Here is a 23,687-nt window from a genome sequence, read left to right on the forward strand (position 1 = left end):
AATGCCCCCCACCTCGCTCAGTGCAGTAACATTTCAAAACCACCTAGAAGTAAAACCATTGAATCATTTTGAAGGTTGCACAGACTAACTCAGCACAGTCAGTGTTAGCCGAGGGAAAGCCGAGAGTCTTTTTTTATCTTGAAGAGGAATGCCTGGCATTTTGAACTGACCAGTATACTGCATGACAAGTGACACAAGTGATGTAAATTGATCTCATTGCTACTGAGAGTCTATGACTAACTTCACATCACCTTATTAGTTACATATTGACGGGTGCCAGCTAGTCTCCTTCTGCCTTCCTAGCTGTATTTCGGTTTGAACAAATGTCACAATTGCAGAGTAAATGTTAGCAATAACCCATGGTGGTAAATAAACTTCACCACCTGTCCAAAATTTAATACACATCCTATTTCATGAACAAATAGTTGCTTCATTTCAAATCGATTTTAAACAATTATAAAAAAATCATCTTATATGATGTAATTATACTTTTCATTTTACTATATGTTTGAATGTACAATGTGAGCCAGTTTCACACTGTTTTTGGCTCACTTTGCATATTAGCAGCATGAAGTAAGTCATCCTTGATAAATGTGACAGCGCGTCCCATGGGAGAATATAGAACTAGGGAGTTACCCATTTAAACATGCGCTGTACTACTTATTTTCTCAGAGAGTTGCTAGTCTTTGATACCGTCTTTGAGTCACAGCGTCACACCATACGGAAACTGAACCTTTGACTCAACTCATCCACACTGACGAAGATGCCTCATCTAAGTTAGTCCCTCATACCAATATTTGGCACCATATCCCTCTGAATCTTTACTATCAATGTACCTGTCCAAATGTATTTTAAATGTAGTTATTGTACCTGCCTCAACCACATCCTCTGGCAGCCTGCTCTATATATCCACCAGCCTCTGTGTGAGAAGATTGCCCCTCAGGTTCCTATCAGTCTTCCCTGTCTCACCTTCAATGGTACTTCCCACGATACTTGATTGTCACATGTACCTAGGTACAGTGAAATGCTTTGTGGTGCATACAACCCAGTAAAACCCTACAGCAGATCTCATCTCGGCAGTACATAAGAGTCGCCACGTTTCTGGCACCAACAAAGTTACAAAAGTTCACCGACTGGTCAAGTTAAGTTTCTGGCAATGGTGATCACCAGGTTTTGATGGTAGGGAATTTGGCATAATTGAAGTTACAGGGAGTTTGGAGGGATGTGTTTGGATTCTGTTGTTGGCTACAGTCATGGTCTGACAGTCACTTGCAACTTTTCATGTAAAACTTGAACATTAATAGCCTGGAAAGCTGTCCTGGGCAAAGATGATCAACCTCCAAGACAACAATCAACTTTGTCTATGGTAGGAAAGAGTTCAAAGACAGTTTGCTTCTGACCCCCAATTATTTTCATTTCATTTCTATTTTAAAAATGTGCATCAGTAGCAAATTGTAAAAGTTCTGCTACAATGATATTTACATTAAGATCTACCTACAACATCATGACACCATCTTCCATCTCTCTCGACCTCTAGTTTTGTGAAGTTTTATGCCGTAACTACATTGACATAGACCGCAACTCGAGAGCTAAAGATTCTATTTTAACCAGATCAAAACAAATTCCCACCAAAACTGTCTAAAATAGAAATCATCAAGGCACTGGGCAGCTGTACAATACTCCATTAAAAGCTCCTGAAATATTTAAGAATGGAACACTATTTGCTCCTTAGAGCCCTTCCTATTGCATATCAAGGTGGTCTTTCAAAACTCAGCAGTTTCTTCAGCAATTCAGTCATTCTGCTAGTGCAGAGTTCCTGTGGAAATTCGAGGCATATGTAATAAATATTTCTTTTCAACAGCACATAAAAACATCTCAATACCCGGATTTATCCCAGAATTTGTCACGCAATCTAAACATGGAAATACCAATGTGATTGCAAAAAAATAAAATAAATTGTAGGAGTAGATCATCTGGTCCTTCAAGCCTGCTCCATCATTCAAGATGGGTGTACATCTACCTCAGCTCCAGATTGCAGTACAGTTGTCATATCCCTTGATCTCCAGAAACCTGTCGATTTCTGCCTCAAATGAATTCAACTACTGAATCTCTACAAGCCTCCATGGTAATAAATTCTTAAGGTTCGCCCTTTTGAGTGAAGAAATCTCTCCTCATCTGGTTCATGAACAGTCTACCCTTGTTAAACTGTTCCCCTTGCCTGAGATTCCCCAGACAAGTGAAACATCTACCCTTCATCTAACCCATCATGCCATTTAAGAATTTTCCAAGTCGTGATGAGAACTCCTTTCTTTCTTTTACACTCAGCAAATGGTTCCTTTTCCACATATGTTGCCTAAACTGAGTGTTTCCAACAATTTCTGTTTTTATCCCAGTCTACTCAACCTCTCTTCATACAGCAAACCCATTGTCCATGGAATCAGTTTTGTAAATCTATTTTAAATACATCCTTTCCATTTTCATCTATCCATTTTCACCAAAGATGCAGCCTGGCCCATTGAGTTACTGCAGCATTTTGTGTCTGTACTTGATGTAAACCAGCATCTGTAGTTCATTTTTATTACATCATTTCTCAGATACACATTTGCTGTTCTCATTACTCTCGGTAGTCTTACCAAGGTTGAACATAATTGTAATAAGACTTTTATCCCTTTGTAATCAAATCCTTTCATAGTCATGGGCTACAAGCCTTTAACGCAGTGAATGGCAGGGGTCTGGGGAGTGTTGTAGATGAGAGGGATCTAGGAGTCCGGTACATAGTTCCTTGAAAGTAGCATCACAGGTAGAAAGGGTGGTCAAAAAGGTTTATGGCACATTGACCTTCATCAGTCTAGAGTCTAGAGGATAGAAGTTGGGAGGTCATGTTGCAGAAAATGTAAGACGTTGATGAGGCCACATTTAGAGTATTTTGTTCAGCTTTAGGCACTATATTATAGGAAAGCGTCTACAGATGTCCTATTGAAAGCATTCTAATGGGATGCATCTCAGCCTGATATGGCGACTGCTCTGCTCTTGGCTGCCAGAACCTGCAGAGAGTGGTGAACACAGCACACTCCATCTCAAGCTTGTTACTTGTTTCTACACAGTCCATCTCCATGGTGCACTGCATCTGAAAGGCTGGAAGTATTCCATGAAATACTGTTTGCTTGCTGCAATATATAGTTCAGGCCATTCCTGATTTCCACATATATGAATTACAGCATGTTTGCCAAGAACAAGCTGGAGATTACATTCAGGGTTACCCATATCATGAGTCAAGAGAGTTGATGCACTTTGCTTCATGCCTTGGGTAGCTGATGTAATTAAACCTAATTGTTGATCTTGATTGAAACAGCAGCCAAGTAATTCTGTTATTATCTTGCTTGAACTTAATTTTTTCCATTAATCATTCAGTCTGATGAAGGGTTCCGACCTGAAACGTCACCCATCCTTTTTCTCAGAGATGCTGCCTGACCCGCTGAGTTACTTCAGCACTTTGTGTCTATCTTCGGTAAAAACCAGCACCTGCAGTTCCTTCCCACATGTAATATTTGGTTCTATTGATGTCACTGAAACTTTATTTACTGTTATCAGCCTCCTTATATCTATGCAATTCTACTGCTGAAGTTGACCAAACTAAAACCATAGCTCTAGGGCATTGTAATAAAGGTTGATATATCATACATGTTCTCTAGGAACTCTCAATAACCTGGCATTGAATAAATACTATGAATGGAAGCATAAATATCTAGTCAGGAAACACTGTTGTACAATGACATTATAAAAATAGCCTGAAAAGAGTGAGCTGAAAGATTTATAAATTGACTTTCCAACAGCTAATTATATTCCAAAGATTAAGCAGCATATAAATAAAACATTGGCATGACATTAGAACAAGTTCGTCATTTACAAAGTCACTTCAAGGTTGGAGAGTAGCACTCTGTAACTTATCACTGGAAGACAAGAAACCTAATACTATTTCTGCACTAATTTCTTTATTTTTCTCTCTTTTCTGTGGCCTCTGTTTGGAGTTAACTTTTGACAATTGAATTAAATGAAGAAATTATCAGTGTGGAATATTATACACCCGACCCTACCTAGAATGTAAAATATTGGCTTATAATTATAAAACTAGATGACATTAGCCTGGAACATGGGCCTCCTTGGTTGAGTATATTCTGAATGAGAGGTTATAAAATGACACAATTACCACACAGTTTCTTCATAACCAAAAATGTTTCAAACTTTCTTGAAGCTGAAACTGTAGAACAGCAATTTTCACATTAATTTCAAACAGAATATTTAGTTGGTCAAGGTGACGGATGCTTATTATGGAAAGCAGATCACAATTATTGACACTATTATTATGAAACAATCATTCCTTAGATATAATGCAAACACTTTATTTACATCTATATTAATTGAGGCTTCAGGAGAATATTTCCATTTAAATTCCATGTAAGGTACAAGGATTGATATTGGTACTTTAGTGCCAATGGAGAAGAAATCCCAGTTTTGTCTTACTGTTAAATGGCTTGATTCTGTGGTAGGACCCCATGCATCCCAGATGTGAGAGAATGTTTCTTGATGAGCCTTGATCAAATCAACCTGTATCACATTCAAATTCAAGCCTCAGGGCGCCATAGTGGCGCAGCGGTAGAGTTGCTGCCAAACAGCGCCAGAGACCCAGGTTCAATCCTGACCTATTTGTACAGAGTTTGTATGTTCTCCCTGTGATCACGTGGGTTTTCTCCAGGTGCTCAGGTTTCTTCCCACACTCCAAAGACGTACAGGATTGTAGGTTAATTGGCTTCAGTAAAAATCATGTAAATTGTCCCTAGGCTGATTGCTGGTCGGCACGGACTTGGTGGGCCTAAGCGCCTATTTCCGCACTGTATCTAAAACTGATCAACTCATAGCCAAGCCTGTTCCATGAACAGAATTTTGCTAAGTGTAATTTTAATGAGTAATAAAATACTAGTTTACTCAAAAAATACTTAAACTGTAAAATGTAAATAATGAAAAGCCACCTCATACTACATCACAACAGGAATTTGGGAATTTATTTGACTGAAATAATGTTTATATCAGGTTTAGGTTTTGGTTTATTATTATCACGTGCCAAGGCACAATAGAAAGCTTGGTTTTACATCCTGTCCAAACAGATACACTATATATAACCACAATCAATTCAAACTCAAGTACAATAAATAGAACAAAGGGGAGAATAGAGACTGCAGAATATACTTCTCAGTATAGAGAAGTATATTCTCTACAATTATACATTTTAGCCCATCAGTTCCTTAGATGAAGTCCAATCTCCAGAATAGGGTAGAGGTGAATTAAACAGTCCTCAAACTTATGGAAGCACCATTCAGAAGCCAGATAACAGAAAGTCTTGAGTTGGAGATGAAAGTGCAATGCTAATTCCTTCCATGTAGTGATGCTCAAAAGCGAAATGTGCACAGACGTGCTTCAGAAGCAGTGGAATTTCCAAAACTATTGCAATGTGATACTAATCACATCATCTGATCCAGAGGTGGTGGATGGTGAACATGAGCCAATGGCATATTCCTAAGTTAGCTTCCATGATAATTAGAGACACAGAGTCTCAATGGTCAGCACTTGTTCCATCATTCTTTCCAATAAACTTCTATAACCCTTCATGTTCAAAAGTAAACAAGTTTATTTCTGGACACATTTGGATGCTTTAAATATCATTGGGCCAAGGCCAAATGCTTGCTATATTAACTTGTGTTTGATACATCACTATACATATCATGACATAGGGTACATTTTATAATGCAATACTTAGTACAGTAAATTATACACTAGAAATTCAATGGAGAATAGCAAATGCAATTCATGATCTTCATGATATCCAGTAACAGTAAAAAGTGCAAATTATACTAATAGCCCTGTCCCACGGTACAAGTTCATTCCAAGAGCTCTCCCGAGTTAAAAAATAATCAAACTCGTGGTAAGCACGGAGAATGAACGTAGCGGGTACTTTGGAGCTCGGGGATGTCTCTTAGCGCTAATGACAGGTACTCGGGAAGACTCGCTAACGGCGGGTAAGCAAGGGAAGACTCGTGAAGATTTTTCAACATGATGAAAAATGTAAACGAGAGCCCCGAGAACCGACGAGTGGCCATCACCGTAAATCTCCGAGTTCGAATCGGGGCAAACTCGGGAGAACTCTTGGAATGAACTCGTACCGTGAGACAGAGGTTTGAGTGTTGTTATTGCATGCTGAAAATTATGCATGATGACCTTAGTGATTTCAGTCTAAATATATGCTCCTGATGCATAAATATCTTCACTGTCATTAACATTACTGCATCATAACTCATTTGTTCTTTTGCCTAAATCTCAGTGATTGGAAATCAAGACTCATTTTTCCTCTGACCTCAGGACAGTCCATCTTCATCTTTAGCCCATCCATGTTTCTATCCCTTCTACAAAACAGAGTTTGAGCACTTAGAAAATTAATCGTGGCCACTCCTGGACCTTAGAACAATTTTCATTGAGTTGCACAGGGCATGGAGGTGCAAAGAAACCTAAATATGAAAGATCAATGATCAGCTTTTGTTCTTCCTACCAAGCTTTTCTCATGTTCCCCAGCTGGACTACAGTGTTGATCATCATAAATGGAAGGGAGCATTGGTTAACAGTAACAGATGTCCTGTGGGAAGTTCTCTGATTGCAGAACACGTTGATAATGAATATCTGCTCCATCATTTTGGTGAGCTTGGTGGCTCTCTAAAAACATGTAACTGATCTTAAACATCAGCAAGGTCAGATGTAGCTGGTGCTTTTCCAAACCGTAAATAACCTTGTGAAAACAATCCCAGAAATCAGCAAAACTAACTACAGAGGAATGTGGGACATGAATTTCATGCTCCCATCTCCTTTCATTGACCCCAACCTTCCACATTCTTGTAAGCTGCCCCAACTCTCTAGTCACCAGATTTCAAAGTCTTAATTTACCTGGAGCTTGAATGCCATCACCATATACTATAACCACAATCAATGATGGTGACAAGGCAAAATCAGGAAGCAGCTCGATTGTCAGCGAAGCATCACTCCCTGACGAGCTCAATGCGTATTACGCATGCTTTGATAGGGAGAACACTGACCAGCAAAACCAAGGAATTGATTGTGGACTTTGGAAGGGGTAGGATAGGGACCCACAATCCCGTTTATATCAACGGGACGATGGTGGAGACGGTCAAGAACTTCAAATTCCTGGACGTGCATATTTCCAAAGATCTTTCCTGGTCCCAGAACATTGATGCAATTAAAAAGAAAGCACATCAGTGCCTCTAATTCCTGAGAAGATTACGGAGAGTCGGTATGTCAAAGAGGACTCTCTCGAACTTCTACAGGTGCACAGTAGAGAGCATGCTGACTGGTTGCATTGTGGCTTGGTTTGGGAACTTGAGTGTACAGGAGCGGAAAATAATGCAGAAAGTTGTGACCACTGCCCAGTCCATCATCGGCTCTGACCTCCCCACCATCAAGGGGATCTATCACAGTCGCTGCCTCAAAAAGACTGCCAGCATCATCAAGGACCCGCACCATCCTGGCCACACACTCATCTCTCCGCTGTCATCAGGTAGAAGGTACAGGAGCCTGAAATCTGGTACATCCAGGTTTATGAACAGCTTCTTCCCCACAGCCTTTGGGCTATTAAACTCGCCATCAAGCAAACTCTGAACTATAACAGCCTATTGCACTTTATCTGTTTATTTATGTGTATATATATGGTCTATGCTATATAGACACACTGAACTCTTCTGTATTTTTGCTTACAATATTCTGTGTGCTGCAGCAGGCAAGAATTTCATTGTCCAAACTGGGACACATGACAATAAACTTTCTTGACTCTTGACTTGGCTTATCAATAGGGGCAATACTGCTGCAGGAAGTTAACTGCTAATAGATTAATAAGTCCCTGTGCAATGGACAGTAAATCCAATCAAAACTTGCAGACCTCAGCCTCACCCACCAGAAATGCTTTGAATATCAGTTAAGATCCTACCCAGATTTACTGACTGTCATAGCAGTCAAGAAGATTGAACATCTGTAAATGTACCTGAATGTGTCTGACATCCACAAACTTCAAAACCTATTAAAAACACCGTAACAGTTTTCCAAAAAATCATTTAATTATTTTAAAAACAAACTCACCGAGAAACAACAAATATATTTAAATCAACTCATTCAACTAAGAAAACAAAATAATATTGTACACACTTTTCCATATGCAGATATTCATGCCAAATGGGCCTCTGAACTTATGGTAGTTTAATCAGTTGCATAAATCTTTGGGATTTACACCTTCTCTCTGGAATCCTGAACCTTCACTCAGTTCTGGAGGTAAAAATTGGCCGCTGTACGTAAAAGTGCCTATTTTGCTGAACAATGGATCAGTCGAGAGGTACTTTGGAGCAGCCTTCTCAAATTTGGTTCCCTGCAGAAATGTTTATCTATCTTATATCTGCTGCATAATAGCATGTAAGCCTTCATCTTAGCCATGGGTCCAGTTACTGTGCAGACCAGTGCTACGCAAGGACATGTCATCATTCGAACACTTCTCAATCTTTCTCCCTGCAATCCCGCACCTCACTTCCAACAAGATTTCCACAGGACAGGACAACAAGGAAAATGTGTGTTCTCTAATTTCAGCATGTCAATGGCAGGCAGATATATCAGGGAGTATACATGGACTCATTCGCCCTGTATCTGGAACAAGTAGCAATGTTCCAAAAGGGAAATGTTATCCTTGGGTTCTGGGAAGGTCAGAAAATGTGGTGCCATGGAGAGGAGAAAGATGAAATTAGTTCTGGTGATAGGACTCAAGACACATGAAATGGTAGTGAGTCTATAAGGGCCATGAATTATTGGCGTAGGCTCATACTAGATACTTTTTAACCGAATGCTGCCAGATAATTTTCAGAGCTACAAATATATAGCATGTGTGATCTGGGGACTGAGGAAGCAATTAATGAACAGGCTGGAGACAAAGGCAAATATGTGGAATTTTCAAGTCAGGCATAGAAGGTTTGCTTTGTGTATAGAATTTTCATGTGAACATTCAGGTAAATTTGTTGAATATTGTGGACATAATATTTGAGGGAGTGAGGAGGATTGCAACTTGGGCAAATATACCATTTAAAACATGAGGCAGTTTTGTTCAGGACACAATTTCACGTGCAAGAAGACAACAAGCCTGCAGAGACTGTAATGATTGAGTGTTCGCCAAGGCTGCGCTATGTAGAAGCTCCAGATTAGATTCAGTGGAAGTTTAGTGGGTCGTGGTAATGCAAACGTCCAGAAGGAAGCCTTTCTATGTGCATTAAAGGAGCCACGTCTGCATTCAAGATGGTCCAGTCCCTTATAAGGGCTGCACAGTGGTACAGCAGTGGAATTGCTGCTTTACAGCGAATGCAGCGCCGGAGATCAGGGTTCGATCCTGACTACGGATGCTGTCTGTACGGAGTTTGCATGTTCTCCCTGTGACCTGCGTGGGTTTTCTCTGAGATCTTCGGTTTCCTCCCAAACTCCAAAGACGTACAGGTATGTAGGTTAATTGGTTTGGTAAATGTGAAAATTGTCCCTAGTGTGTGTAAAATAGTGTTAATATGCGGGGATCGCTGGTCGGCGTGGACCCGGTGATCCGAAGGGCCTGTTTCCGCGCTGTATCTCTAAATAAACTAAACTAAACTAACTGTGCCAGAGACCTGGGTTCGATCCTGACTACAGGGGCTGCCTGTGTTGAGTTTGTACGTTCTCCGTGACTGCGTGGGTTTTCTCTGGGTGTTCCGGTTTTCAGGTTAATTGGCTTGTGTTAATTTCCTCCAGTGTGCAGGATACGAAAGTAGGATAACAGAACCAGCACGCGGGTGATTAGTTGTCGGTGGACTCGGTGGGCCGAACGACCTATTTCTATGCCGTATCTCTAAAGTAAACTAAACTTACGGGTCACAAGGTCGGGCACATTGGACACAGTTTCACGTTCCTGCAGAAGGTAGCAACCAATGAAAATAGTAACCCCCATATGTGTCAGATGTAGAGAGGCCAGCTTAGGGAACGGATTGTTATAGCACTATACATATAGTACAGTCAGAGATGTGTAAGTGCAAATGGGAATGATGGACAGTGTCCAACACATGCAGTGACAATTAGAGTCAGGTCATTGGTTGACCTGAGTTTCTTAATTTTATCCATATAACCATATAACAATTACAGCACGGAAACAGGCCATCTCGGCCCTACAAGTCCGTGCCGAACAATTATTTTCCCTTAGTCCCACGTGCCTGCACTCATACCATAACCCTCCATTCCCTTCTCATCCATATACCTATCCAATTAATTTTTAAATGATACCAACGAACCTGCCTCCACCACTTCCACTGGAAGCTCATTCCACACAGCTACCACTCTGAGTAAAGAAGTTCCCCCTCATGTTACCCCTAAACTTCTGTCCCTTAATTCTGAAGTCACGGCCCTCTTGTTTGAATCTTCCCTATTCTCAAAGTGAAAAGCTTGTCCACATCAACTCTGTCTATCCCTCTCATCATTTTAAAGACCTCTATCAAGTCCCCCCTTAACCTTCTGCACTCCAGAGAATAAAGACCTAACTTATTCAACCTTTCTCTGTAACTTAGTTATTGAAATCCAGGCAACATTCTAGTAAATCTCCTCTGTACTCTCTCTATTTTGTTGACATCCTTCCTATAATTGGGCGACCAAAATTGTACACCATACTCCAGATTTGGTCTCACCAATGCCTTGTACAATTTTAACATTACATCCCAGCTTCTATACTCAATGCTCTGATTTATAAAGGCTAGCATACCAAAAGCTTTCTTTACCACCCTATCTATATGAGATTCCACCTTCAAGGAACTTTGCACGGTTATTCCCAGATCCCTCTGTTCAACTGCATTCTTCAATTCCCTACCATTTACCATGTACGTCCTATTTTGATTTGTCCTGCCAAGGTGTAGCACCTCACATTTATCAGCATTAAACTCCATCTGCCATCTTTCAGCCCATTCTTCCAAATGGCCTAAATCACTCTGTAGACTTTGGAAATCCTCTTCATTATCCACAACACCCCCTATCTTGGTATCATCTGCATAGTTACTAATCCAATTTACCACACCTTCATCCAGATCATTGATGTACATGACAAACAACAAAGGACCCAACACAGATCCCTGAGGCACCCCACTAGTCACCTGCCTCCAACCCGACAAACAGCCATCCACCATTACCCTCTGGCCTCTCCCATTCAGCCACTGTTGAATCCATCTTGCTACTCCTGCATTTATACCCAACAGTTGAACCTTCTTAACCAACCTTCCATGAGGAACCTTGTAAAAGGCCTTACTAAAGTCCATATAGACAACATCCACTGCTTTACCCTTGTCAATTTCCCTAGTAACCTCTTCAAAAAATTCAAGAAGATTAGTCAAACATGACTTTCCAGGCACAAATCCATGTTGACTGTTCCTAATCAGACCCTGTTTATCCAGATGCTTATATATATTATCTCTAAGTATATTTTCCATTAATTTGCCCACCACTGAAGTCAAACTAACAGGTCTATAATTGCTAGGTTTACTCTTAGAACCCTTTTTAAACAATGGAACAACATGCGCAGTACGCCAATCCTCGGGGACTATTCCCGTTTCTAATGACATTTGAAATATTTCTGTCATAGCCCCGGCTATTTCTACACTAACTTCCCTCAATGTCCTAGGGAATATCCTGTCAGGACCTGGAGACTTATCCACTTTTATATTTTTCAAAAGTGTCAGTACTTCTTTTACTTTGAAACTCATAGTATCCATAGCTACTCTACTAGTTTCCCTTACCTCACATAATTCAATATCCTCCTTGGTGAATACCGAAGAAAATCTTTTACTTTTCCATCTAAAATCCCATCTTTTAGTTTTCAACACAAACCTTGTTTTCCAGCCATTGACTGCAGCAATTCTTTGGCAAATGCCTGAGATTTAACCAGATCATGTAATCTTGTGTTTCTTTTCACTGTGGGCTTCTAACTGTATATCTGTATATTAGTATGACTGGCCATTCTCATCTGTGTAACATCAGCCTGCAGTGCCTTTTTGTTAAAATTCTTATCCATTTTTTTTTTGCCCCAAAATTTGACTAAGCTAATGAACCTCTGGCTAACCACCTTCTGTTGCCAACACTGGATTCCAGTTAAGTAAAAAAAAAAAAAAAAAAATCCTAGTCTTTTTTTCACACCTTCATGGTCTCACAACTCCCAACATCTAGAATTTATATAACTTGCTAAAATGTCAGTTTCATCCAGTTCTATTGCCTTGTGCAGCAGTGGGTGAAACAAGAGGTTAACAAGAGCAAAGAGCAAAGTCAAGCAACATCACTGGCAATGGTTCAGCCCGCCCTGATGAACTTAATGCATTCTATGATTGCATTGAGCAGAAAGCCAACTTGACATCTGTTTTGAGTGTGCCTGGTCCCATGGTCATTGTTACAGAAGTTAGATCGGCCTTCCTGAGGGTGAACCCACGAACCGATTGGCCCAGTTGGATTTCTGGCGGCATTCCTTAGAAATTGTGCAGACTAACTAGCCGGAGTGTTCACGACATCTTTAATCTCTCCTAATTTTGTTCTGATGTACCAACCTGCTTCAAGAAGACCATTATCATCCTGGTGCCAAAGGAAAGCAAGATATTATACCTTAATGTCTGCTGTTCAGTGGCCTTGACATCCACCATCATGAAGTGTTTTGAGAAGCTGGTCATGGAACACATTATCTCCAGCCTACCAAGCAGCATTAATCCACTGCACTTCGCCTACTGACACAACGGGCTGATCTCCCTGGCCCTTCACTCATCCCTGGAACACCTGGATAAGGACACATCCATCAGACTCCTATTCATCAACTATAGCTCTGCTTTCAATATCATTGTCCCAACCAAGCTCATCTCCAAATTTGTCAATCTTTGTGTCAGCATTCACTTTTGCAACTGGATCCTCAACTTCATGGCCAAAAGAGTTAGACACAATAGACAATAGGTGCAGGAGTAGGCCATTCGACCCTTCGAGCCAGCACTACCATTCAACGTGATCATGGCTGATCATCCCCAATCAGTACCCCGTTCTTGCCTTCCCCCCATATCCCCTGACTCCAGTATCTTTTAGAGCCCTATCGAGCTCTCTCTTGAAAGTATCCAGAGAACTAAACTCCACCGCCGGTGGCTGAGGCAGAGAATTCCACAGATTCACAACTCTGTGTGAAAAAGTGTTTCCTCATCCTTCTAAATTCCAGAGTATACAAGCCCAGCTGCTCCATTCTCTCAGCAAAATGCTGGAGTAACTCAGCAGCATTCCTGGAGAGAAGGAATGGGTGATGTTTCAGTCGAGACCGTTCTTCAGACATCACCCATTCCTTCCCTCCAAAGATGCTGCCTGTCTCACTGAATGACTCCAGCATTTTGTGTCTACCTTCGATTTAAACCAGCATCTGCAGTTCTTTCCTACACACAATGATGAGACGGCATATAGAAAGGAGATCGAGAATCCTGTTATTTGATGCCAAGACAACAACCACTCCCACAATGTCAGTAGGACAAAGACGATTGTGATCAATTTCAGAAAGCAAAGCAGTACACACACCACAGTCTACATCGATGGCACTGAAGTAGAGATGGTCAAAAGCTTCCAGTTCTTAGGAATAAATATCACCACCAATTTGTCCCACAACGAAGCAATGGCCAAGAAAGCACACCATTGCCTCTACTTCCTTAGAAGGCTTAGGAAGTTTGGCACGTCCCCAACAACCCTCACCAACTTCTAAAATGTACCCCAAAAAGCTTCTTATCGAGATGAATCACAACCTGGTTTGGGAACAGCTCCACCCAAGACTGCAATAAATTGCAGAGTTGTGGATGTCGCCCAGACCATCACACAAACCAGCCTCCCTTCCATTGACTCCATCTACACTTCACACTGCCTCTGTAAAGCCATCAGCATTATCAAGGACCATTCTCACCCTGGTCACTCCCTCTTTTCCCCTTTGTTATTTCTTGCAGTAAATGCTATACCCTTTCTCTCTTATCTGTACACTGTGGGATGGCTTCAGTGTATTCATGTGTATTCATTTATTTGACTGGATAGCACAGAAACAAAAGCTTTTCACTGTACCTCGGTACATGTGATGATAATAAGCTAAACAACATAATTAGGAAAGGAATTTGGAAAACCTCAGAGGACAGGGAAATTAAAACATCTGATTATGTGCAACTTAACATTGCAGTAAGCAGAAATAAGCCACCTGGCCTTCACAGAGTGACAAGGTTTATACAACTCTGTGGTACAGATTTTTGATGGAAACTTAATAATGTAGGCCATTATGTTCCAATCAACAAATCAAATTCATTTAGTTAAACAGCGCAGTCCACTTAAGATTATTTTCTTCTCTTCCAACTATAACACCAGTCGGGCTGTGTTAGAAATGTTGATGGTTACATCTTATGATAATGAATACAGCAAACTAGGAGGAGATGGAAAATAATTACATTTTGCAAGAGTGGTACATTTATACGCTCTTACAAATGAGTAGTTAATAAGAAAAATACAAGTTCACCAATATTATTATCCAGATGGTAAATATTGTCCTGTAGTTTCCTGTTTCAATCAGAATGTATCACTGCAGAATCTACTAAATTCAGCAAGATTTCATTGGCTTATGAGCTCAACTCTATAGAAAAGAGATGGAAAGAAAAACAACGTTAAAACAATTAGAAATAATAGAGCTGGAAGAGAGGAAGGGCAGGGCAAATCCTAATAGGTAATGGATGAATACAGGTACAACCTGCATTCCCTCCTTAATCTTCACAATTCGCAACTCATCAATCCTATTTACTCACACCTTGGGGATCATGACAGAAGCCCCCTCGTGGCGATCCCCTGAAACGACGACACGATGCACTTTGTGACGCATCGGGTGACCAACTCTGTCAACATGTTGGACGACGCCGGAAGCCAACAGCGAGCTATGCGTCATCTGACACACGAGCGAACGAACGCACACCTTCTGCCTTCTCATCTCTGGCCTTTGTCCAAACATCTGCCTAACACGTCTTTCCACCTGTTGCCTGGCAGGCTTTGTCCTGCGCCTCCTCTCTTACAGCTTTCTCACCCCCCTACAATCAGTCTGAAGAAGGGTTGTGACCCGATACATCACCTATCCATGTTCTCTATCGATGCTGCCTAACCTGCTGAGCACTTTGTGCCTTTCTTTTGTAATCAGCATCTGCAGTTCCTTATTTCTAGTCTCCAGGATATAAAATGGTTTCACTTATAAACTCGTAAAATATAATTCCCACACTGCAAGTTTATACTATAGAAAGTAGCCTTGCGGAGAAATTATTGCACTTTTGACTAACCCGTAAAAATTGGGTTTCAAGAGTTTTTTCTGCTGCCCATGAAAATGTACATCAGTTTACATTAGTTCTTTCAAGTATTTTGGACAAAGTTTTGTGTTCTTCTGTCAAATCCACAATCAAAAACATGTCTTCTCTTCAACCACAGTATATGTCCAAATGTACTGCGATTCTTAAGATTAATAAGGAAAAGTCACAAGTTTTTTATTCGTCAATTGTAATGTGGTAACATCAGGTCCAAAAGCTCCATCAGATGTAGGAGTTATTGGGAATCATAAAAGATAAAAAAGAGGTGCAGAGGCAGATGTATAGATGGGTATTCCAGAGGTTGGTAATACCAAGACTTTGGTCTGACCATTTTAGATGGATGGGGAGGTGTGGAGGATGGGGTAACTGTGGGAGGCACAGTTGAGAAAGCAGAAGATGGCAGAATTGAAAAAAAGAGTTGCCTGAGGATACAGAATTGGACACACTTGCAGAGATCAGGATGGATGAGATAATGCAGAGATTCCAATGGAAGAATTACATTAAATACCTTAAATTCCACATAATTCTGGACAAGAAATGTATAATGTCCAGTGAACACAAATTAGATGAATTTGAGCATGAGTTTTGGATGAGCTTAAGAGCGGAAGTTGTAGGCCACCCACAATAATATTGAAATAGAGGTACGGTTGACAGACTCGGCAGAAAAGGATTAAGATTAAGATACGCGATATTATCGAAGTGGAACTAAGTGATATTGGTGATGGAAAGAATATGGGGTTGGTGAGTAAGACAAATTGTGACCAGTCTGGCTCACAACATGAACCTAAAGCCTCTGATGTGCCAAGCAGAATATTCTGAAATTGCTTTTTTTTTAAATGAGGCTTTCTTTAAATATCAGCAATTATAACATCTGGAAACCTTATACAGCAATGTAAAGGAAGATGGTTTTTGGCAGGATTCTGGGAGCCAGCCCAGTGCTCTCAAGCTTTGAATGCTGGAAAAACGGTGGAGTTGCAGACAATCATGGGCCAGCTACTTCTGAGTTTTCTGCTGTGGTTAACCACCAAAAATGAAGCAGACTGCAGCAATTAAATGTAGCTCAGAGCACACAGAAGTATTGCTTGTTCAGCAAAATTCAGCACTTGGGCTGTTTTGTGCTGCTCTCAACTTACCGACTACTAAATTACTACTAATGTGCTCACAAAGTCTGAAAATGACCAGAATGGAAATAGTTACTATGACCACATCGTTGAACGTGCATTGCACCCTGTACGTCACCAGAGGGACATGATTTATCAACTCAGGATTAAGTCTTAGAACTTCTTGCACTGGACCAAGGTCTCATTCTGTCAAGTCCTCATTGTAGCTGACGCGCAATTGACACATGCAAAAAACTCATGAGAGTTAGCAATCCTCAAAGCATTCCCCACACAGTGCCCAAGGCGATGGGAAAAAAACAATAAAATCGTAGACAAATAAGACCCTATATATTAAAAAACATATATATATATATTTTATTAGAAGCAATTGTACAAAGATAAAACATTCGGCATCTAAAATTATACAATTATTGTACAGCTTCATTTTTAACCATAACCTAAATTATCAAGTTCAAGTTCAAGTGAGTTTATTGTTATGTGTCCCTGTATAGAACAATGAAATTCTTACAGAAAACAGTGTGAAAATGAAAAAAGGAAAGAGAGAGAAAGCAAGAAGGCAAGAAGTAAAAAGTTAAAAGATAGAGTAAAGGAGAACAAGAGAAAGTCCCCTAAACTACCAAAGCATGTAGCAGAAAGATAGAAGAATTTAAAAAAAAAGAAAAATGGAGATATACCTTGCCCCCCCCCCCCGCCTCCCCCACCCCCCAACCAAGCATCGGATTTAAATTTAAATTTGTTTATTGTTGTAAGAATTCAGTAAAGGGTGTCCATGTCTTAAGAAATTGTTCTGGTTTTTCCACCAAGACAAGCCTAATGTTTTCCAAATGTAGTGTCTCGGACATATCTGTGATCCACATCTTCACTGTAGGGACTGTTGTCTGTTTCCAAAATTTGAGTATTCATTTTTTCGTCGTTATTAGGCCATAGTTAAGGAAACGTCTTTGAAATATCGTTAGCTTAGAACAGGTCTCTATCATAGCTAATGTGATCAGTTTTATATCGGGGTCCAATTTAGTTTTAAGTATTTTGGAAAATATATCAAAAATTCGCCTCCAGAAGTTTTGTAACTTTGTGCAGGAAGCAAAAGAGTAGGCTATGGTCGCTTCTTGGAGGAGACATTTATCACAAATAGGAGAGACATTTGGGAAGATCTTGTTTAATTTAGACTTTGAGTAATAGAGTCTGTGCAGTATTTTAAATTGTATCAGGGAGTGCCTAACATTAAGAGAACAGTAATATATATATAAAAGGCTTTCCTCCCAACTATCTTTTGAAATTGTTAAACCCAATTCGTCTTCCCATGCTCGCTTAATTATTCCGAAGATGGGATATGTACATTTAAAAGGGTATTGTAAAAATAGGATATTAACTTACTTTCTAATACCGCCTTTCTATTCATGCATTCATCTAATATATCTGGGCCCATAGAATGACAATCTATGATGTGTGTTTTCACAAAGTCTCGGATTTGACGATATCTAAAAAAATTACTACCTTTCAAATGATATTTCACCTATAATTCTTGAAACGAGAGGAAGATCCCCTTCTCATAAAGATCTCCCAAATTTTTAATAAGACCCTATATTTAAAACTATATACTGTATCTAGTTCCCCAGCCCTGCAGTGCACACTTCTATCTCCTTTCCAAAACTCACAAACAGGACTGGCAGCTCCTACCCTACAGAACTCACCTCCAAATACATTGATTCCATCCTATCCCCTCTTGTCCAGCCCCTTCTAACCTGTAACTGAGACATCTCACACACTTTTCAACTCTTCAATAATGTTTAATTTTCTAGGCCCCCATTGCCTCATCTTTACCATGGACGTCCAGTCCCTTGACACCTTCATCCCTCACTAGGAAGGTCTCAAGTCTCTCCATGCCACTGCAGGCAGCTTCTGCTCCATGGTTTCAGCCGATCCACTGAAGCCCCATGGCATCTTCAGGACCTAGGATGTGCCAAACTGTTGTCCATCACCTCCAATAGCCATTGGTTAACCTCTGTGTTGAGGTAAACCCGCAGCCTGCTCACTGGCATCATTCTTTTCCTGCATCCGTTGCCTTCTTGAAGAGTCAAGTGTGGACCTGGCATCCATTTCGCTAAACACGAGCTCGAAACAGGGTCTGCTGGAACTTCCAGTTGATAACCATTTTAACTCCAATTCCCATTTCCATATTGAGCTTTCTGTCCTAGATCTCCTGTATTGCCAGCGTGAGCTGCTGATTTACTCCAGCATTTCATGTCTTTTTTTTGTAAATCACCATCTGCAGTTCCTTGTGTCTCCTATATTTAAAATACTTGTTTTGCGCAGAATAAGTCAGAACCAAACTGGTATCAAACCAAAGAGCAATAAAATAAACCAGTATATAAGGTTTTAAAAAATATACAATCTTACATATACCTGAATTAGATTGTGGCTGTCATATCAATACATCGAACATCACTTAAGGTTTGAAAATAAACATCTAATATATGATGTGCCATAAATTACAATTAGAAATGTTCTGCAAGAGCAGAGTGTTTATAGCTTTGCATTAATTTAAAAAATATTCTTGAGGGGCTGAAATAGCCCTTTCTTTTACCAAGCAGAACCAAAAGTAATGAATGGCAAAAGCATTAAAATGAAAACAAAAATGGTGGAAATTCACAGCGACTCAGGGAGCGTCTGTGCAAAAATAAATAGAATTAACATTTCAGGTTGTGGACTTTTTGTCAGTATAGTAGAAGGGTCATTGACTTATAAAAATGATCTCTGTTTCTCTTCCCCCCCGATGCAGTCTGGCCCGTTGTGTATTTCCAGCATTTTCTAATTTTGTTTAAAGATTTCCAGCATCTGCCGTTTTTGATTTCCACTAAAGCCCCAAATTAACAACACTTCCACAAATATATGTATTGTTTAAACACTATTTTCTCCTCAGCACGATTATAAATTGTATTTCTTTGAAGAGAATACCCACGAGACACAAAATTAAAGCAGTCTCTTTATCTTATAAAGAGTAGCAATAGTTGATTTAAAAAATATTAATTTTCAGTTTGTCAACTACTGGATTACTAGGTGTAGAAACTTGTTATGCACAAAAGTGCTTTTTAATCTATTTGTTTGAGTAACATAGTCGTAGTGTCAAGGCACGGTGAGTAATTGTTTTAATCTGTATGGTGGCTGGGGTGTGAGTTACTCCTCCAGAGCGAAAATGAATCTGTCCCCATTGTCAGACAAAGAATGAACAGGATCCTCCACCTCATCTGCAACTCTCAAGAAGCCTGCACTCTGCCAATGTCGGGCAGCCCTACAAAAGCATTTGGACAAAGTTCAGGGATCCCCACTTGGTAATGCGATTGGGAAGAATCATTCCTCCAACTCCAGGTTGGGCAACTGAAACTGCTCTCAAGGTTTCTTGATGTTAGAGAGTTAGGGGGAGTGGACCTCAGGGAAGGTATCAAGAGATGTGAGATTGCCAACGCTGTGGTTTGTATAGTAAGAAAAAGTTAAAATAAGGGAGAGAATGGGGAGAGGGTATTGAAGCAGGAAGGGAGCAAAGGTTGCAGGAAAGAGGGTGAGAGGGACTGAGAAATAATTTTGTGAGAAAACCATCTTTGGCCGTCATGTTATTCTTTAATAAATCTGAAAAATCATCTGTCATAAAAAAAAGATCTTCATCACCAAATTGTTTTCCTAATCTAGCTAATTCCTATTTTCCTCATTTTACATCAGTCTCTCTGGTATTCCTCATTGTTTACTCAAGACAAGATTATTTTGCAATGATTACCACAGCCTTCGGGTATTTTCCATTATCACTTGTTAAAAATACATTTACAATACTATTCCATTGGTATTTTTATCATTTTTAATTTCTTTCTCATGTGGATAATCTCAATTATATCTTGTATGCTAGTAATGTTTTTTTCTTTAAAAAAAAAAGATTTGCTGTTCTCACCAGATTTCATTGTAAAAAGATCTGCTGCCCACAATGGATTTTTTTTTTTTAATGATTGCTTTGTCTGTTTTCCATTCTTCCCTATTAAGGCATTTTTTTGCTCCATAGAGGGTGGATTAAGATTGGACTGCGGCCCAGTTGCCATGGTGTGTACATCTTGTGAATGTTTTCCATTAAGCAAAACACTTGAATTATATGTAAGTAAACCATCAGTATCCTAAATGTACAGATTTGTCAGAGTATGGATCATTTTGGAGCCCATGGTTTTGGCTAACAAATCTTCTTACATGGCAGTCAGCCACAGCCCAAGGCATTCTAATCAGCACCAGACTTTCACTAAATTCTATCTTTATGTTAGTAACATACACAGTTTATTGTGTCTATTGCAAGTTTTTTTGTAATAATTACAAAAGAATGCTGTTGTCCCAATATTACACCATAAACATAAGACCATCGGACATAAGAGCTGGAGCAGGCTCTTCAGTCCCCAGCTCGCTCTGCCATTCAGTAAGATCATGGCTGATGCGGTTTTGTCCTCAATACCACTTTTCCACTCTCTCCCTATACCCCTTCACTCCCTTGCAGTTCTAATATCTGTCAATCTCCTTCACAAATATATTCAATGACGACACCTTCGCAATTCTCTGGGATACAGAATTCCACAGAGTTGTGTGTATAGATGGCCAGCATTGATTGTGAAAATATCATTTAGTTCCCCCTGGACAACATTAACAATTCCATTCTAACTATAAAGTTGCATTTCAAGGCCATCCTCACAAGTTCCTCTATGGCCCAAAAAGTGCATTTCTCAGATGATTAGGAAATATGTTTTTTATTATCACTTGAAAAGATGAATATCTATCTTTCTTTTTAGTTACTGGATTATCCATACTCATGGGAACATAAGTAGTTTTTCATAATTTCCTCATGAAATATCCTGTATTTTGTTATGGTAGTTTTAATAATGCCACCCATTAACATTCACCATTCCATTTTCTTAAAACTTTAAAATGACTAAAATACAAGTTTAATCCTATAAAATGACCTTTAGGGAAATTCTATGGGTAATTAGATAAATTGATATTTTGGGTAGCACTCTGTGATGCTGTTTCCTGAAGCTGTTTCAATGAAGCTATGCTCCATGAGAGCAAAATGTGAGCGGTTGTGAACATTAGCCTGCAAAGCTATGTTAAAAGCCTAAAACCATGGTTTACATCTTTATGTATCCTCTTATCAATTCTGATCTAATTGGCAGCAATATATCTACAACATGAAACCAGTGAATTTGGGACAGCTTTTGTTTTCTAGAAGTCAGGAATGTTTAATTGTCATATGTACCAGTAACTGAATAATAAGATTTTTAACACCACAACTTTACAGGCCCATTAATGCAACAACAGAACAAATATATATGCAATAATTAATAAAATCCGGTAACCAGACCGTGACAGTGCAAAATCGAAGTACGTAATGTAACGAGAAACAAAGTATTTTGCATACATGTTGTTTTCATAATGGTCGTGGAATGTACATTGAAACTTACTGAACAGTGAAAGGTCTGGATAGAGTGAATGTCGAGGGGATGATTCCACTATTGGGAGAGTCTAGGACCAGAGGCTATAGCCTCAGATTAAAAGGATGTACCTTTTGTTTGGAAATGAGAAGGAATTTCTTTAGTCAGAGGGTTGTGAATCTCTATAGGAGATACAGCGTTACAGACAGACAAAAGACTCTGGAGCCCAAATCAATGGATATTTTTAAGGCAAAGATTGATAGACTCTTGATTAGTACGGGTGTCAGGGGTTATGGGGAGAAAGCAGGAGTATGGGGCAGCGAGGGAAAGGTAGATCAACCAAGAGTGAATAGCAGAGTACACTTGATGAGCTGAATGGCCTAACTCAGCTCCTATCACTTATGAATGTATGAATTGATGTAAGCAGTGGGTTCAACAAACTCAAGGCTGGCTCTATTTTCCGCAGTATTTAGTTTCTGCTCTCACCTTGTATAATGCCAAATCCTGGAGTCGTGCCAGGAAATGTGATTTCAATTTTGTTTTCTGTTGACCTGCTAAGTACTTCCAGCATTTTGCTGCTTTCACTCTATTTCTGTTGTTGGATTTCCCATTTTGTTGCCATTCTAGATTCATTCTCCCCAGCTGTGTGGAATGTTCCAAGAATCAAGAGATCAACCCTGAGCATTCAGGGGAGAGATAATGGGAATATATCACACAAAGGGCCTTCAGCCGCTAACACTGGTACTTTCTACTATAACCACAAAATAATTTCTTTTTTTTTTCCATATACTTATCCCCTTTTCTTTCATGTTCTACAATGGACTCTGTGCCAATTCTAACATGTGGTGAAGATTCTCACAATCGAATCAGTTTCCAATTCTTCTCCTCTCTTTTATTTTACTGACTATTCCTCTCTCAGCTTTGTTCCTTCTTTATATAAATGCTGTTGCTCCTGGAATCCCAGATGTTTGGAACAGACAGTGAAAGGCATAAACATTTGTCCATTTAAGAGTAGCTAGTTGGGCCATTCATTGCCTGCCATTCGTGGCTCCACTACACACTATTCCCACGTACTTTAATATTTCACTCATAATGGCATAGGATACGATTTAGATATTTGAACTTTCCCTTGCATGTTGTGTGCTTATTTATGGACCTAATTAATGGTGCATCAAATATAACTCCAAAGGGAGACAGTATTCCCCCTCCATTTCTCTTTGACACTTGTTTCTCAGGTGACAATATATCCTCACAGCATCATCAATCTGATCATAAAATGCAACACTTAAAACAAACATTTTTAATAGTGGGGAAGGCAGTCATTTAACAATGTGAGCAATGTCATTAATTGATAAATATAATCATATTATTGTGGTATGGAACATCCTTTTAATTTGTATAGTAGAAAAATTACAGTAAAATGGCAGAGTAAGCATTTCTAGAAAGCACTTTGATGGTATTCCAATTATCAGATTATGCCAAGTGAGTTTTATGCAGGTATTTGCCATTATAAATGTGGAAAAATTGAACGGAAAAAACTAGTAACCATAACAGCAAGAAGCCAAATGATGCACACGCACAGACACGCACGCACACACACACGCACGCACACACGCACACACACGCACGCACACACACACACG

At 39.7% G+C, this 23,687-nt stretch overlaps 1 protein-coding gene across 1 annotated transcript in view; it reads right to left on the bottom strand.

The window, feature by feature from the left end:
* pde4dip (phosphodiesterase 4D interacting protein) overlaps positions 1-23,687 on the bottom strand; it is a 364,533-nt gene that overhangs the window by 197,928 nt on the left and 142,918 nt on the right.

The sequence above is a fragment of the Leucoraja erinacea genome, chromosome 10 (genome assembly GCF_028641065.1).
Source record: "Leucoraja erinacea ecotype New England chromosome 10, Leri_hhj_1, whole genome shotgun sequence".
Lineage (NCBI taxonomy): Eukaryota > Metazoa > Chordata > Chondrichthyes > Rajiformes > Rajidae > Leucoraja > Leucoraja erinaceus.